Source organism: Pseudorasbora parva, chromosome 24 (assembly GCF_024679245.1).
Source record: "Pseudorasbora parva isolate DD20220531a chromosome 24, ASM2467924v1, whole genome shotgun sequence".
Classification (NCBI taxonomy): Eukaryota; Metazoa; Chordata; class Actinopteri; order Cypriniformes; family Gobionidae; genus Pseudorasbora; species Pseudorasbora parva.
In genome coordinates, this window is record NC_090195.1 from 18,645,514 (window position 1) to 18,663,118 (window position 17,605).

Genomic DNA, 17,605 nt, shown 5'->3' on the forward strand with positions numbered 1-17,605 from the left:
AGTAGATACTAAATTGTGACATGTAAACACCGCAGATCACTGATTGGTCAGAGAGAATTGTCACTGCAGCGTCATTGGATATGCGACATGAGACACCAAACTCGCTAGATTTAAATAGCCAGCAACAACCCAGTAACTTTTTAAAAGACTTGCTTTAAACGGCTGTCGCACACAACTTGAAAAAAGAAATGGCTTTATTGTGGTCAGTAGACGATGTGGCGGCGAAACTACAATGGTCAGTCTATAATCCCATGCACTTTGAATCGGTACTAAACTGCAGTGAAAAAAAAGCAAACCGAGCCAAAGTAAAGCGAGTAGAGTTGTACCACACACTGAAAAATTGGCTTAGGAGACTTTTAAAAAAAGTCCACAATAAAATACAATACAACAAGCTACAATGCTAATGCACCGAAGTAAGAAATGGATAGCATAGCATACCATTTCAAACAGCTCTCCCTGACTAACCTACACAGACCGTTTTGACCGGCAAATCCGATTGTTTATGACACTGGAGCAGGTGAGATAGGTTTACAGTAACTTCTGAAATGCAGAGTTAGCGGAAAGGACCGTGGCATTGATGAATAATGTCCTGCATGTCTCAGGTAACATTGGCTAATGAGATATAGTTTCTATTTAGCCACACAAGGTGGCTTACAAAACTGATGACGTGTCCAGGAGATTCACAGTCAAGGCCATTGAGGAATCGTCTCCCTCAGGATACAGATATGCTGGGTCATTGTTTCTATATTCTAGGTACCTATGGCTCAATGCCACCAAATACAAAATGTAACATTAAATGATTAAAGAATTCTTTACAATTGTAGACCAGCAAAAGGAAAAAAAATGGCCTGAGAGAAGCTAAACACTTCTTTACATAAAGATCACTGGTTACCTTTTTAATGTAAGCCTACCAAAATGAATTTTTCAAATCGCTTTGTGCTTGTTTCAGTAAAATGCTTTTAGCTTTAATGGTTCTTGTAATAAATGTTACCAAAATCATTAATATGTAAAGGAAATTTAAACTTCACAATCAACTTGCACTCCACAGCTTGCTAAATTCCAGAGAAAGCATAGTATAACTGACATTTACTTGTGTACATACACTATCCCAAATGTTTCCGATGTTTAAACCATATACATTTTAACCACTGTATCATACCCCGTGTCATTGCATTGCCTGTCAATAACAACAAATCTGTGGTATCATTGATTTTTTTAATTTACAAAGGGACTTTAATATATAATGTTTATTCATAGAAAACAAATAATTGGGTAACACTTTAATTTAGGGTCCAATTCTCACTATTTACTAGTTGCTTATCACTATGATATAGTACTTATAAAGGACATATTAATGCCTTATTCTGACTATATTCTACATCCCTTACATATTTCTTTAGAATAAAATAAAATTAAGTGAATGTAAGTGATCAAAGGTAACTTCAAGCTCATAAAAGGATAGTTCACCCAAAAATAAATTTGATGTGTATCTGCTTACCCCCCGGGCATCCAAGATGTAGGTGTGTTTGTTTCTTCAGTAGAACACAAATGAAGATTTTTAACTCCCGTATAATGCATTTCACTATGAGAGTAAAAAACATATAGACATACAAATCCATATTACACCCTGCGGCTCGTGGTGACACATTGAAGTCTTAAGACACGAAACGAACGGTTTCTCGAAGAAATCAAACAGTATTTTTTTATTTTTTGACCTCATTTCAGACGAATCTCATCCAGTATTCCCAGCGCCATTACTTTCGCTGAAGAAGGTCAAAATACCGGCGCAACCACAGAACTATTTACATAGATGCCTCATTCGACCAATCCGCGTAGGCACTAATGAGGAATATACAGGTCCTTCTCAAAAAATTAGTATATGTGATAAAAGTTCATTATTTTCCATAATGTAATGATAAAAATTAAACTTTCATATATTTTAGATTCATTGCACACCAACTAAAATATTTCAGGTCTTTTATTGTTTTAATACTGATGATTTTGGCATACAGCTCATGAAAACCCCAAATTCCTAAAATCTCAAAAAATTATATATATCACATAATAGTCGCTTCAACCCTTGGACATAGAAAACAACCCGCGGAAAAAAAAACGCGGACTTGGCAACACAGTGCAATTGAGCTCTGTTGACATTTGACAATGCGCCGCTTCGTTGCTCTGATTGGTTGTAGGTCTATCCAATTGAGGTCTTTCCTGGTTCGGTTTAAACACGCCCCATAATCACAGCCCAATGGAGCAGTTTCAGACTCATATTCTGACTAGAATTGAGTATGACCATACTCTTTGAGATTCATACTCAATTGAGAATTGAATATGAATTAAGTAAAAAATAAAAAAAAACAGATTTATCGGATATGAGGTTGAAACCCCCCCCAACAAACACAAATACTGTTTGGTTTCTAACACAAACCGTTTGTTTCGTTTCTTAAAAAATCAATGTGTCGCCACGAGCCGCAGGGTTTAATATGTATTTGTATGTCTATGTGTTTTTTACTCTCATAGAAATACACCCCATTGACATGCATTATATGAGCAATGGTTGGAGAGTTAAAAATCTTCATTTGTGTTCTACTGAAGAAACAAACACACCTACAATTTGGATGCCCTGGTGGTAAGCAGATAAACACCCAATTTTCATATTTTGATTGAACTGTCCCTTTAAAGAACATATTAAACATAAGCCCTATTCGGACGGTAATTGTTTCTCATGTGGACGTCTGTAAAAAATGATTGTCTGCTGTAAAAATGTCATATGCTTGAATAATAAGAATAAAATCTTAATATTTAATTTAATAATAGGGAACAGTTTAAAAATGTGGAAATGAGCAGAAATAAGTTCAAACAATGCTGCAATATTAACCTATATAACGTTAAATACTGCTGTAATAACAGCTCATTTCATATGTTTAAGTGTTTTTCTTCTCTTTCTCTTTTGAGTGGTGATGAAAGATTATTCTTGTAAATACTTTCAAGCATTTCATTAATAAAAGTGTAGGCTATATATCTTTAGAATGCATCCAAATTACAGCAGTGGTAAAAAAATAATATAAACGGTTAATTTTGAATCGATCTCTTCTTGAAAACTCAGAGATATGGATTTGGACGTAATTAAATTACCACACGACCTTGGTGTTTGTAAAAAAAAAAAAAAACAGTAGGTAATTCGGCCGGGGATTTTTACGAGGGTGATGGGAGAAAAACACTGACATTCTGGAATCAGACAGCAATACATAGACTAGCCTCTGTAGAACGAAAAGAGCAGCAGCAGCCATCTGTGTCCCAGGCTCTCGGTGGCGGTGGCTGGCAACTGGCGGGGAAAGAGTTAATACATTAGATCATCCATGAAAATGCTTTCTGCCTGAGTCCCTTCGGATTGCTTTCCATTGGCTGTGGAGGTGAAGACAAAAACTCCCATGATCCCACAGTCATTAACTGTGTCATCAAGCAACCCATTTGTTATTGTTTTGAATAAGAGACCTATAGAGGCAAAACTTACATAGTGTGCCTTTAATAATAAATTAACTTAATTTGTGATTAGGAAATAAAGTATTGGAGATATTTCACATAAAATATTTTGAAAGTGTATTTTGTTGTGACCTTCTTTCCTTATTAAAATGTTACCCACATCGGTAGTGACAGTCGTTAAATCATGGTATATGGTGGCTGTTATCTGTTCAGCACAACTCTTGTGCGAGGTTAAAAGAACATTACCTCTCAAGGTGCATAACTTCAAGTCGTTCATCATGCTAATATAAAACCTCACTGATCATTCAGCGTGGAGACAGGGCTGAGGGTCTCAGACTGTGATAGAATCAATCACCACCATAGCCGAGATGTCTCCTCATTATGAACGGGGTGCTCCAATATAAAAAATAACATCCCACAAGTACCACAACATTCCCATATTCTGCACTGAAACTGATCTTTTATATTTATCTAGGACCATACTCCCTTACCAAAGACCTTAAAACATCTATTGTTGGAAAGAACAGCAAAATTGTCTCAGTAAATGGACAACTTCCTCCATCTCCCAACCTAATCGAGGCATATCAGCCAAAGCTGCATTTTCATGCTTTTTATGGGGAAAAAATAGCATAAATCAAAATGTGTTCACGATTATTACAATCAGTAATGGTAGGAAAACCATTAGCGAGAGATGAGCGCTGCTCTGCAGGAGCTGAGAATGATAAATTACGTTTATTTGGATGAAATGTGACAGCATGCTCAAAATCTATTTTTCTTGCTTTGGTAAATTGTTGAATATTCTGAAATGTATCAGATGGAAATTAAATCTACTATAATAATAACAACCATAATAACAGTAGTAGAAGCAATTATAGTAATTTTAGTAATTTTATTATTGTTAATTATTATTAAGAATAAGTCAATATATATATATATATTTTTTTTTTTACAAATAAATACATAAATAAATGTAAACTCACCTAAAGGATTATTAGGAACACCTGTTCAATTTCTCATTAATGCAGTTATCTAATCAACCAATCACATGGCAGTTGCTTCATTTAGGGCTGTGGTCCTGGTCAAGGCAATCTCCTGAACTCCAAACTGAATGTCAGAATGGGAAAGAAAGGTGGACCCTGACGCGACAAATTACTGTTATTAATATTAATAATAATAATAATAATATTTTCATTAGAATTTAATATATAATGAATAATAATAGATTCCAACAAACACTACTACTTCTATGCTGATGAATATTTGAATATTAACTATGGATTTCTCTCCATAGTTCACCACTCACCACTGTTGAGGAGTATCCTCCACTGTAAATGATCTGATCACATGACGCAGTATGAAAGACCATCGTCATGACAACAACTGTCACTTGTTTGGTCACAGATCTGTCAGGCTTCTACATAATGTACTATAATAACCAACCCTGCACAAATTAAAAATAAATAAATAAATAAATAAATATACACATATGTAAATTAATAAAACATAGATAAATAAATGTGATAATAGGAAAATAAATAACAGAATAAACGACTTGATAAAATAAATATGATTCATTTTAATCAAATAAAAATGTTGTATTATCTTTCCCTTAATTTATTATTTTCTGCTTTTATAAAAATATATATTTTTAACTTTTATTTATTTGTTAATTAAATTTAACATGTATTTTTATATTAATTTTTATATTTATGCGTTCATTTATTTTTCCCTCATGTATTTATTTTTACATTTATTGATCGATTGATTCATTTCTTTTTCTTTTTCTGTGTGCAACATGTAAATGAGGAGGGCGGTCCTTGTGTAGCTTCAGCACATCATTGGTTGAGAGCTCACCACAGTCTATGAAGCTCACGCACGCAGAATCAGACCAGATGAGGAGAGTTGTCAGAAAATGACGGCCGCATAGTTCTTTTACTAAACAAACGTATCGATGTTTCCAACAGTTTGACCCATTGAGAGATACGTTTCAATGGTACTTATCAAAAGAAAGTGCGATGGTCGTCTCACCTTACTACCATCTGACTCACGGGTTTTGAATGTGCTGGGACATAGTGTTTTGCAGCGTGTCTATTAATTATCGCGGCAACATTTCAGTCTTTACTTCCACATCCATACCGTAATATAATCCTCCAAAAACATCGATAAGCACATCTAGTTTTAACAACAGTAATTTGATGCGTTGTTTTCGACTTCATTCGCTAAGTAGCGCAACTCTTTAACTAACATTAGCTGTTTGTGAAACGTCCGAGCTGGACGTTACAACCTGTCTAGTTCAAAATCACTACTATAAGGACCACTGGAACTTATCTCTCAATGGGTCAAACTGTTGGAAACATCGATACGTTTGTTTAGTGAAAGAACTATGCGGCCGTCATTTACTGACAACTCTCCTCATCTGGTCTGATTCTGCGTGCGTGAGCTTCATAGACTGTGGTGAGCTCTCAACCAATGATGTGCTGAAGCTACACAAGGACCGCCCTCCTCATTTACATGTTGCACACGGAAAAAGAAAAAGAAATGAATCAATCGATCAATAAATGTAAAAATAAATACATGAGGGAAAAATAAATGTAAAAAATAAATGAATGCATAAATATAAAAATAAATGTAAAAATAAATATAAAAATAAATGTTACATTTAATTAACAAATAAATAAAAGTTAAAAAATATATTTTTATAAAAGCAGAAAATAATAAATTAAGGGAACGATAATACAAAATTGTATTTGATTAAAATATTTATTTTATCAAGTCGTTTATTCTGTTATGTATTTTCCTATTATCACATTTATTTATCTATTTATGTTTTTATTAATTTACATATGTGTATATTTATTTATTTATTAATTCATTTATTTACTTATTCATTCATGCATTCATTTATTTTTAATTTGTGCAGGGTTGGTCCCCCATACTATAAGAAGCACGCAATTGATTTTCTTCTCAATTTGTTCAGTGAACATCATAACCATCACACCTGAAATAAACAGAGTGGATATACAGACTGTTCACATATGCTTCTACCATAAACACTGCTTATTTGAGCATCAAATCTCACCACATCAGCTGTACTAAAAGAGGAATTATTACACGAACATGATTTGTTTATTCAATGGGTGATGATGATGTCTCTCAGACTTGGCATGGCAAAGAAATCTGACCCATAAAACAGTAGTGCTGGGACATTTTCCATAACACACTGGCTTAGCTAATGCACACAAATCAGCTCTGAGCCATAAAAGCTCACTCATAACACTAGTAAACACACCATGTGAGCAGAGGGAATAGTGTGTCTCATAGTAGGCCACCAAACCACAAAGCTAGCCATCAATGCATGGCTCTGAATAATGAACGACTGCTAACGGGAGTCTGAAGCGTATAAAGACACAACAGGACCATTTCTGAGCGTTCCAGCTGACCACAGCATCAATAAATCTGACGTGCCCACCAACACTTCCATTAAATTCCTCATTGGCAGCAAAGGGACAAAAAGATCTATGGCAACACAAGCACACACATAACAAGGGTGCAATCTCTAGAGTAGCTGGAATCTAGGATATGCTGTGTGTCTGCACTCAAACAGATCAATGTGTACTTGCCGTAGGCGCAAACCTTTGCACCAAAACAACAGGAAAATAACCAACACAACAATTGTTCTATAAACTCTGGTGGCAAGTTGCTCTCGGGTGAAACCTTCTTCAAAACAGAAATGAAAAAAAAAAAAAAAAACTAACAATCTACAGAGCAAATCATATTCTTGTCAGCTCTGTCCCAAAATATGAAGTCAATAAAAGTCAACATTTTTATACAAATCTTCTACCATATGAATATCTGCCATTTATAGAGGAGTTGTCATAGTATATTGGTGCCATTTTTATGCATTTATTTATTCATGCCATATTAACCAACCAACCAATAAAATGATCAATCATTCAATCAACAAATATATCAATCAATCATCCAAACTACAAACCCGATTCCAAAAAAAAGTTGGGACACTGTACAAATTGTAAATAAAAAAAGAATGCAATAATTTATAAATCTGATATAAATCTTATATTTTATTCACAATAGAATATAGATAACATATAAAATGTTGAAAATGAGACATTTTGAAATGGCATGCCAAATATTGGCTCATGAGAGCTACACATTCCAAAAAAGTTGGGACAGGTAGCAATAAGAAGGCGGAGAAGTGAAATGATCATATAAAGAACAGGTGGAGGGCTAATTACCAACTTATTAGGTCAACTGGCAACATGATTGGGTATAATAAGAGCCTCTCAGAGTGGCAGTGTCTCTAAGAAGTCAAGATGGGCAGAGCATCACCAATTTCCCCAATGCTGCGGAGAAAAACAGTGGTGCAATATCAGAAAGGAGTTTCTCAGAGAAAAATTGCAAGGAGTTTGAAGTTATCATCATCTTCATATCTATCTATCTATCTATCTATCTATCTATCTATCTATCTATCTATCTATCTATCTATCTATCTATCTATCTATCTATCTATCTATCTATCTATCTATCTATCTATCTATCTCTGTCCGTCCGTCTGTCTGTCTGTCTATCAATCAATCAATCAACCAATATACAAATCTAATCAACAAATCAATCATCTCATCAACCAATATATTATCCAATCAAACCACTACTATCAATCAATCAATCAATCAATCAATCAATCAATCACTCACTCAATCAATCAATCAATCAATCAATCAATCAATCAATCAATCAATCAATCAATCAATCAAACAATCAAACAATCAAACAATCAATCAAACAAACAAAACCAATATTGATGAATCAATCAACCCACCACTTAAAAAAGTAATCATCCACCCACCAATATATCAATAATCCAATCAACTAATATATTAATCAATTATCTAATCAACCAACCAATATATCAATCATCCAAACCACCACTAATATATAAATCAACCAACCAATACATCAATCATTCAAATAACCAATTAATATATCAATCATCCAATCAACCAACCAATATATCAGACCAATCCACCAACCAATATATCAATCATTCAAATAACCAACTAATATATCAATCATCCAATTAACAACCAATGTATCAATCCAATCCATCAACCAATATAGCAGTCAACTATATCAACCAATATAGCAGTTATCCAATCAATCAACCAATCAATATATTAATCATTCAATCAACTAATATATTAATCAATCACCCAATCAAACAAACAATATTCCAATCAACTAACCAACCAATATATTAATACATATTTCCAATCAATCCCAATGAAACAATCAATGAATCAATCAAATAAAATGAATTAATTAATTAATCAATCAATTAATTTTAATAGAGAATGTACACATAAAATCTATAAAATCCATACTATGAATATTATATATATATATATATAATTAGCTATTTAGTGATGTTACAGTTGACAGTGTGATTACTAGGCAAATTAGCACGAGACCACAATCCCATAAAAGCGCCAGTGGGAGTGGAAAGTCCTGCATGGCACAGTAAATTGTGCTACTATTTGACCGTAAACCTTCATTCATTCATTCATTTCAAATACTCTCCCCATTCATTTTGTGTTTGAAAGGGAAACCCCAACAAATGCATGTGTCCATACCGTTTCATCACCAATTTATCACTGCATATCTTTAAAAAAAATTTATTAAAAAGTGTTTGCACTGGGGAAGTAAATGTCTGTCAATCTGGTATACAGGTCCTTCTAAAAAAAATTGCATATGTGATAAAATCTCATTATTTTCCATAATCTAATGATAAACATTAAACTTTCATAGATAAACATTAAACTTTCCCTCTGAGGTGCCTTGATACAGCACTCTGGGAACAGCCTATTCATTCAGAAATTTCTTTCTGTGTCTTACCCTCTCGCTTGAGGGTGTCAATGATGGCCCTCTGGACAGCAGTCAGGTCGGCAGTCTTACCCATGATTGCGGTTTTGAGTAATGAACCAGGCTGGGAGTTTTTAAAAGCCTCAGGAATCTTTTGCAGGTGTTTAGAGTTAATTAGTTGATTCAGATGATTAGGTTAATAGCTCGTTTAGAGAACCTTTTCATGATATGCTAATTTTTTGACTATTCATCAAAAATCAATCAAAAATAATACAAAATCATCAGTATTAAAACAATAAAAGACCTGAAATATTTCAGTTGGTGTGCAATGAATCTAAAATATACGAAAATTTAATTTCAATCATTACATTATGAAAAATAATGAACTTTTATCACATATGCTAATTTTTTGAGAAGGACCTGTATTAGTATATTAATTATAAGTGTATTAATTCTTATTACATTGTTGTCTGATTCATTTGCACTCCCATTTTTGAATGCAAGTACCCATCCTGCATGATTTTCTTTCCCACACAGTCGCCTTTGGCTTGGGGTATGAAGGCTTTATTTTCTGTAAAGCTGCTTTGGAACAATATGTATTGTGAAGAGCTCTATTTAAATAAAACTGACTCAACTTGACAAGGGGTCTCGCTATTGCAATCCATATAATGTACATTACACCGACTACATATCTGCATCTCCAGGCCTGAGTGGAGCAGCAAGCGTGAAGTCTTTTCATTCAGCAAACTTACTGGATTTTCACAATTTACCCGGAGCAAAGAAACCTTCAGCGTATTTATGAGAACTCCACGAAACAACAACGGGAGGCCAAATTAACTTAAAAAACAAACATAAAATCAATGCCTAAATATTATTGTAAACTGGATTAGACAGAAATGGGAGTTTACATTATATGCTTTTAAAGTCTTCTGGAACAAAGTCACTGATGTTTTTTTTATTTTTGACTTGGCATATGAATACAATATCAATACGGCTTTCAAATCACATGAACAACCATCATGATGGATTGCAATCAAGGTCTGTTACAACACAGAGCAAAATTTATTTTTTGTCAGCCACATGCAAATGAAATAATTGTCGTAAAGAACTGTACATAAAAATAAAAGTGCATTTCATACATATTTTAGGACTAATTAAAACCCATTGGACCTTACAAAAGGTCTGGGGGTCAGTAAGAGTTTTTAAACTAATTTATTTTATTCAGCAAGGATGTATCAACTTGATTAAACATGACAGTAAAGATATTAATAATGTTATAAAAACATTTAATTTATAATAAATAATGCTCTTTTGAACTTTCATAGAAAGTTCTTTATCAATTTTGCCAACCAACCAACATATCTATTATTCAGTCAACCAACAAATATATCAGTAATCAAATCATCAAACCAAAATATCAATCACCCAATCAACCAACAAATATATAAATAATCAAATCAATAAACCAAAATATAAATCAGAGAGAGTCTTACATACCAGATGCAGAATTAACAATATTCTGTGTTGTATTTTCCTGTCAAAATACCAAAGTTCATTTAGAATTATCAAGCTTTTAAGAACAAGCTGAAGATATGCCTTTTTTTTTCTAGTAGTGGGCGGAACTAATGTGTAAATGGCAATCTCATTGGCTGGCGCTCATCTTTTCCTGTCCCTGTTCTGATTTCAGCAAATCAAATTCAAAATCAATTAGAGCGAATGCTGTCAACGGATTAATATTCCTGAACCCAGCAGTTTATCAATCCTTAATGCGTTGTACAGTATATTTTTATTAGTAGTACAATTAGTAATCTTATTATTATCTTAGTACTATATTACTATTATCTTTGTTGTTTTTTTTGACAGAAACACCAACAATATCTTAAGCACCACCACCAGTACAAAGTTCAGTTAAATGACAAATATGCATTCATACATGGTTACCAACAGTTTTAGTTCTAATTACTAAAGTTTTATCATTAAATAGTGCTGGATTATCATAATATTATAACATAAGTATATCGGTCTGGCAAATAAACAAAAAAATGTATTAGCCAATGGTGTTTCCATTACCACGGTGTTCGTAGAGGGTTTATATATCATCCAACAATATATCATCAAACCAACCAACCAACCAACCAACCAACCCAACAAACCAAACAATCAATTAATCAATAAACTCAAAAATGTTTGGGTCAAATTCTGGAAAAACCCAACCATGTCAAACCCATTTTGTAGTACATTTTGTAAACCCAACCCAGCGAGCATGCAAGCAATCAACCTGAAAAACTAACTTCTGAAAAAAAGTATCATGGTTTCCACAAAAATATTAAGCAGCACAACGGTTTTCAACACTGATAATAAGACATGTTTATTGAGCACCAAATCAGCATAAAAGAATGATTTCTGAAAGGAGACTGGATTAAAAAATCCACTTTATTTGTCAACCTGGTATCACAGAATTCCGTAAAATCAACACGGACCCTTAACTCAAAAATCTGTGGTAGTTTCACGGAATCGCCGAAAATTCTGTGATGGGTTCACAGAAGTGATGCCTATGTAAGTCAATGACAGCCAGCATCTATAGTTCTCATTCTGTTTACGCCAAATTCTGACTCTACCATCTGAATCACTCAACAGAAATCGAGACTCATCAGACCTGGCAACATTTTTCCAGTCTTTTTTAAATGTCCAATTTTGGTGTGCTTGTGCAAATTGTAGCCTCTTTTTCCTATTTGTAGTGGAGATGCGTGGTACCCGGTGGGGTCTTCTGCTGTTGTAGAACATCCGCCTCAAGGTTGTGCGTATGGTGGCTTCACAAATGCTTTGCTGCATACCTCGGTTGTAACGAGTGGTTATTTCAGTCAAAGTTGCTCTTCTATCAGCTTTAATCAGTCGGCCCATTCTCCTCTGACCTCTAGCATCAACAAGGCATTTTCGCCCACAGGACCGTCGCATACTGGATGTTTTTCCCTTTTCACACCATTCTTTGTAAACCCTAGAAATGGTTGTGCATGAAAATCCCAGTAACTGAGCAGATTGAGAAATACTCAGACCGGCCCGTCTAGCACCAACAACCATGCCATACTCAAAATTGCTTAAATCACCTTTCTTTCCCATTCTGACATTCAGTTTGGAGTTCAGGAGATTGTCTTGACCAGGACCACACCCCTTAAAGTATTGAAGCAACTGCCATGTGATTGGTTGATTAGATAACTGCATTAATGAGAAATTGAACAGTTGTTCCTAATAATCATTTAGGTGAGTGTATATTGCAATGCATTAATATTGCAATGGGGCTTGCGTGCAATAACCAAATTATTACCGAGTTATTTTACATATATTTCAGTATGAATGTGTTAAGTTATTAAATGAGCAGTGTAAAGATGTCCCTTAGTTTAAATGGCAGTGGAGAGCTGTGTCACACAGTGAAGGCTGCGGCCTCGTTAGCATGTGACCCCGGTTTGGGATGACAGAGAATTAATTGTAGCAACAAGGTCCCGCCAGATCGGAGTTAAATGTTAATCAGGGGGGCGAGAACACCGCCAAGTTGCTGCAAAATGCCATTGGGAGTTTTCAGCTGCATGTTAATAAAATGATGTGATTAAAATCACACTGTGTGGGCTAAAAGGGCTGCTCTAATTCATTCAAGCATAACAATTTATTTATGTTGTCTTTTTCTGGGCCACTGAAGTAAAAGACTTGGTTAAATGGCTGATTTCATCCAGGTCGCAGCTGGTCAGTCAATTGAGACGCCAATAAATGCTAAAAAAAAAAAATGGCAGCGGTTTTCATTCTAAAGATCACATAAAGTTCAATCAGTAACCTGCTCCCTAACTGATTTTGTGCACACAATAACAGGAAGTGTAATTTTATCTGTAAATGTTATTAACGGCTTTCTGACCACATTTAAACAATTTATACGTTTTATAGTTTTGCATCTAAGACGGTTTTATAATCATACATCTTGACATCTCTTTTTACCCCCAGAAGGGTCCCTTAATACAAAAATGTAATAAATAATACTGCATCAGTCTTCTGGTCTCATCTGACCAATTATTCACATTTTTATTTGTTAATTAATATGGATGTGGTTCAGTGGCTATGAAATGAGAACAGAAATTAATTTCACTGGTCTGCCATCTACTGGAAAGTTGCATAACCAGCTAGTGGTTATAATCTTGGTACTAAAAAACAATTTTGAAACCAATTTTGGTTCAAATGGCCTCAAATTAGGCTGATCAAATAGTAAGAATATTTTGTATATACTGGAGTACTGATAAGAGTAGTATTTTATTTAATGGGACTTCTAGATGATCTTGAATTATTTCCAATTCAGTTGTGCAATGCTTAACTTTAAGAGCATCTCTTATGGTGTCTGCAGGTTTTATGATGGTAAATTTAAGACCTTTATTAAGACCAATTAAAGAAAATGTAAGGAATACATTTATTGCATTACACACATCAATATGTTCTCTAAATGTAAATACATAAGCACACAATGAGTGTATTAGTGACATTTCAAAGTTGTAGAATACAGTTTCCAACAGATCTCCATAACTTCTTCATTAATTATACAAAAAAGCTTAACGTCTGAGATAAGAAATCTTGTGAAAGGGATTTTATGAGTAAAACAAGAACAAAAATCTGCCAATGGGTTCATAAAAATCAACTTAATTCCAAAGTAAGTCATTTTCAAACTGAATGACAGATATTTGTTCTTGTTTTAAGCATTAACTCACTTCAATTTATCAAGTATTCTGATGTAAGGAAAAATTCAGAGGAAGAACATCATTTTTTTGCAGTGCATGGAATTTAATTTTGCAACTAAATTTAGAACCATTGCAAAATTAAATTGCATGCATTTTATAGATTTTTAGTTTATTCTGCTTGAATGGTTAAATTAAATTTTAAATGACTTTTATTCATCTCCGGAACACAAATGAAGACTTTTTTAATGAACAAAAATCTCTGATCCCAGCATTGTAGGGATCTAAGCAACCACTCAAAAAAGATAAATAATAAAATAGGCTGAAACAACACAAATCTTTAGTGTTTTACTACATGACTCGGTGACTGAACTGGGCAGTGTATTTCTAGTTCCCAGCATGCTTTGCGGATGAATCAGGAGAGTAAATGTTGAAATTAAGTGCTTTTTAATGTGTTTTTTTGAAGGGAAAGACCTGTTAACATTTGATGTTATATTTGACAGTTATATTTGACATTTATAAGTTGTGTTATATTGTGTCAATTTTTTGAGGTTACCATTATCCTGAAGTGTAGGACCTTTTGGTTAGGCTGTGCTGTTCTCAAGGAACTGTTACTATACTAATGCCAGTGATGAGAAATACTGTACTTCATCATAATTTGAATGTTTCAATCAACAAATGATTAAGTTGACTACAAGATCACTGTTAACTAATATTTTTTTTTTTTAAATAGAAATAAAGAAAATAAATTCATGTGACAGTTCCCATACTAAATACGGTCATCAAATCTACCCCTCTTTATCCTACTTTATCTGTTGCAATGACATGATTTTTTTAGTAGTTTTGACTAAATGATTTTAATTTCATACAAGATTATAACAAATTATTTCAAACCAATTAGATTTTGTTGGAAAAGCATGAGTGCACTTTGAAACTTTAAGGAGATTGTAAAACTAATCCATATGAATCAAGTGGTTTATTATGAGACTTGCTCGCGTTATACTTTGTTTACACAAACATGGCTGGAGCTTACGTTGCGACACCCCTTCCCCACCTGGGACAGTCAGATCACCTTTCTTTGTTCCTCACCCCCAAATATGCACCCCTCATCAACCGTGTGAAGCCATCTGTGAAGACCATCAAGGTGTGGCCTGCGGGGGTAGACTTTGTACTCCAGGAAAGGTTTCTACACACAGACTGGAGCATGTTTGCTTCTCAAGCCACCAGTGGCTCTCACATGGACATTGACCAATACACCTCCTCTGTACTGGATCATATCAATACCACCATTGACAATGTTACAACCCAGAAGCAGATCACCACATACCCTAATCAGAAGCCATGGATGAACGGGGAGGTGCGACTCCTACTGAAGACACGCAACACGGCCTTCAGATCAGGAGATGCACAAGCCTACAGCACAGCCAGAGCAAACCTGAAGAGGGGCATCAAAAAGGCCAAGCACTGCTACACGCTAAAGATAGAGGGACATTTTTCCAACTCTGACCCTCGACGCATGTGGCAGGGCATTCAGGCCATCAGTGACTACAAACCCACCCACTCCACTCGCGCAGCCACTGATGCCAACTTCCTGAACGAGCTAAATGACTTTTATGCTCGCTTTGAAAGAGACAACAGAGAAACTGCCACCAAGCTCAAACCCTCAGCTGACCACCCACCAATCACACTCTCCTCTACAGATGTCTGCAATGCACTGAGTCGGATCAGCGTGCACAAGGCTGCTGGACCAGACAACATCCCTGGACGTGTACTCAGGGCATGTGCGCAGCAGCTCGCTGGGGCCTTTGCAGACATTTTCAACCTGTCTCTTGCCCAAGCAGCTGTACCAACATGCTTCAAATGCACTTCCATTGTGCCAGTGCTAAAACACTCTAGCCCGACGTGCCTTAACGATTACCGCCCTGTATCACTCACACCCATCATCATGAAGTGCTTTGAGCGGCTGGTCCTGGCACACCTAAAAGATTCTTTACCGCCCACATTGGACTCACACCAGTTTGCCTACCGTAGCAATAGGAACACAGAGGATGCTGTTGCCATGGCACTGCACTTTGTGCTCACACATCTGGACAATAAGAACACTTATGCACGTATGCTGTTTGTTGACTTCAGCTCAGCATTCAACACTGTCATCCCAACCAAGTTAATAGCCAAACTTGGAGACCTGGGCATCAACACCTCAATGTGCAACTGGATTTTGGAGTTTGTGACCAGCAGACCCCAGAATGTTCGATCAGGCTCCATCTGCTCCACATCCATCACACTCAACACTGGTGTACCACAGGGCTGTGTGCTTAGCCCGTTTCTCTACTCCCTCTTCACCTCCGATTGCAAGCCTGTGTATGGATCTAATTCCATCATCAAGTTTGCAGACGACACTACGGTGATTGGTCTCATCAGCAACAACGATGAGACTGCCTATAGGGAGGAGATCCAGCATCAGGCCACATGGTGCACTGAAAATAACCTGCTCCTCAACACCACCAAAACGAAGGAGCTCATCGTGGACTTCAGGAAAGACTCAAGAGGCACACACGACACCATCCACATCAACGGAACGGCTGTTGAGCGTGTCTCCAGTTTCAAGTTCCTGGGGATCCACATCTCGGCGGACATGTCCTGGACAACCAACACCTCCAGCCTGGTCAAGAAGGCTCACCAGCGCCTCTTCTTCCTGAGGACACTGAGGAAGAACCAGCTCTCCTCGACTATCCTGGTGAACTTATATCGCTGCGCAATAGAAAGCATCCTGACCAACTGTGTTACAGTATGGTATGGGAGCTGCTCTATTGCAGAGCGCAAGGCACTGCAACGGGTGGTGAAAACTGCCCAGCGCATCACAGGGACTCCACTACCTGCCATCGAGCACATCCAGAGGAAACGCTGTCTGCATCGAGCTCACAGCACCCTTAAAGACTCCTCTCACCCAGCCTACAGACTGTTTACTCTCCTGCCCTCCGGCAGACGTTTCAGGTCCCTCCGGACCAGGACCAGCAGACTAAAGAACAGTTTTTTTCCAAAAGCTGTCTCTTTGCTGAACTCTAACCCTCGTTGACCCAACTCCCCTTATACATGGCTAACTCTCCTCTCCCCCCTCACATCTGCCTTTACTTTGTTTGCACTACTGGAATGCTCATTTGCACTACAAACTGTTTAATACAGCGACATCTGTTTACTTAAGCATCTTGCACTACTCCACCTTAACTTGAATATGCTCATTTGCACTATATCATACATTGCCACACTGCTCATCTTAATCTAACTTATTGTACGCATTGATTCTATGATCATATTCATAGTACATATTCACCTGTATAATCTGTTTATAGTAATAGTAATCTGTTTATTATATTTATATAGAACATATTAACCTGTATATTCTGTTTATAGCAATAATCATCTCTATTTATATCAGTACATAACCATGTCCTGCACCACTGTAAATACTGCACTTTCTACTATTGCACTTCTAGTTAGACCCAAACTGCGTTTCTTTGCCTTGTACGTGTACT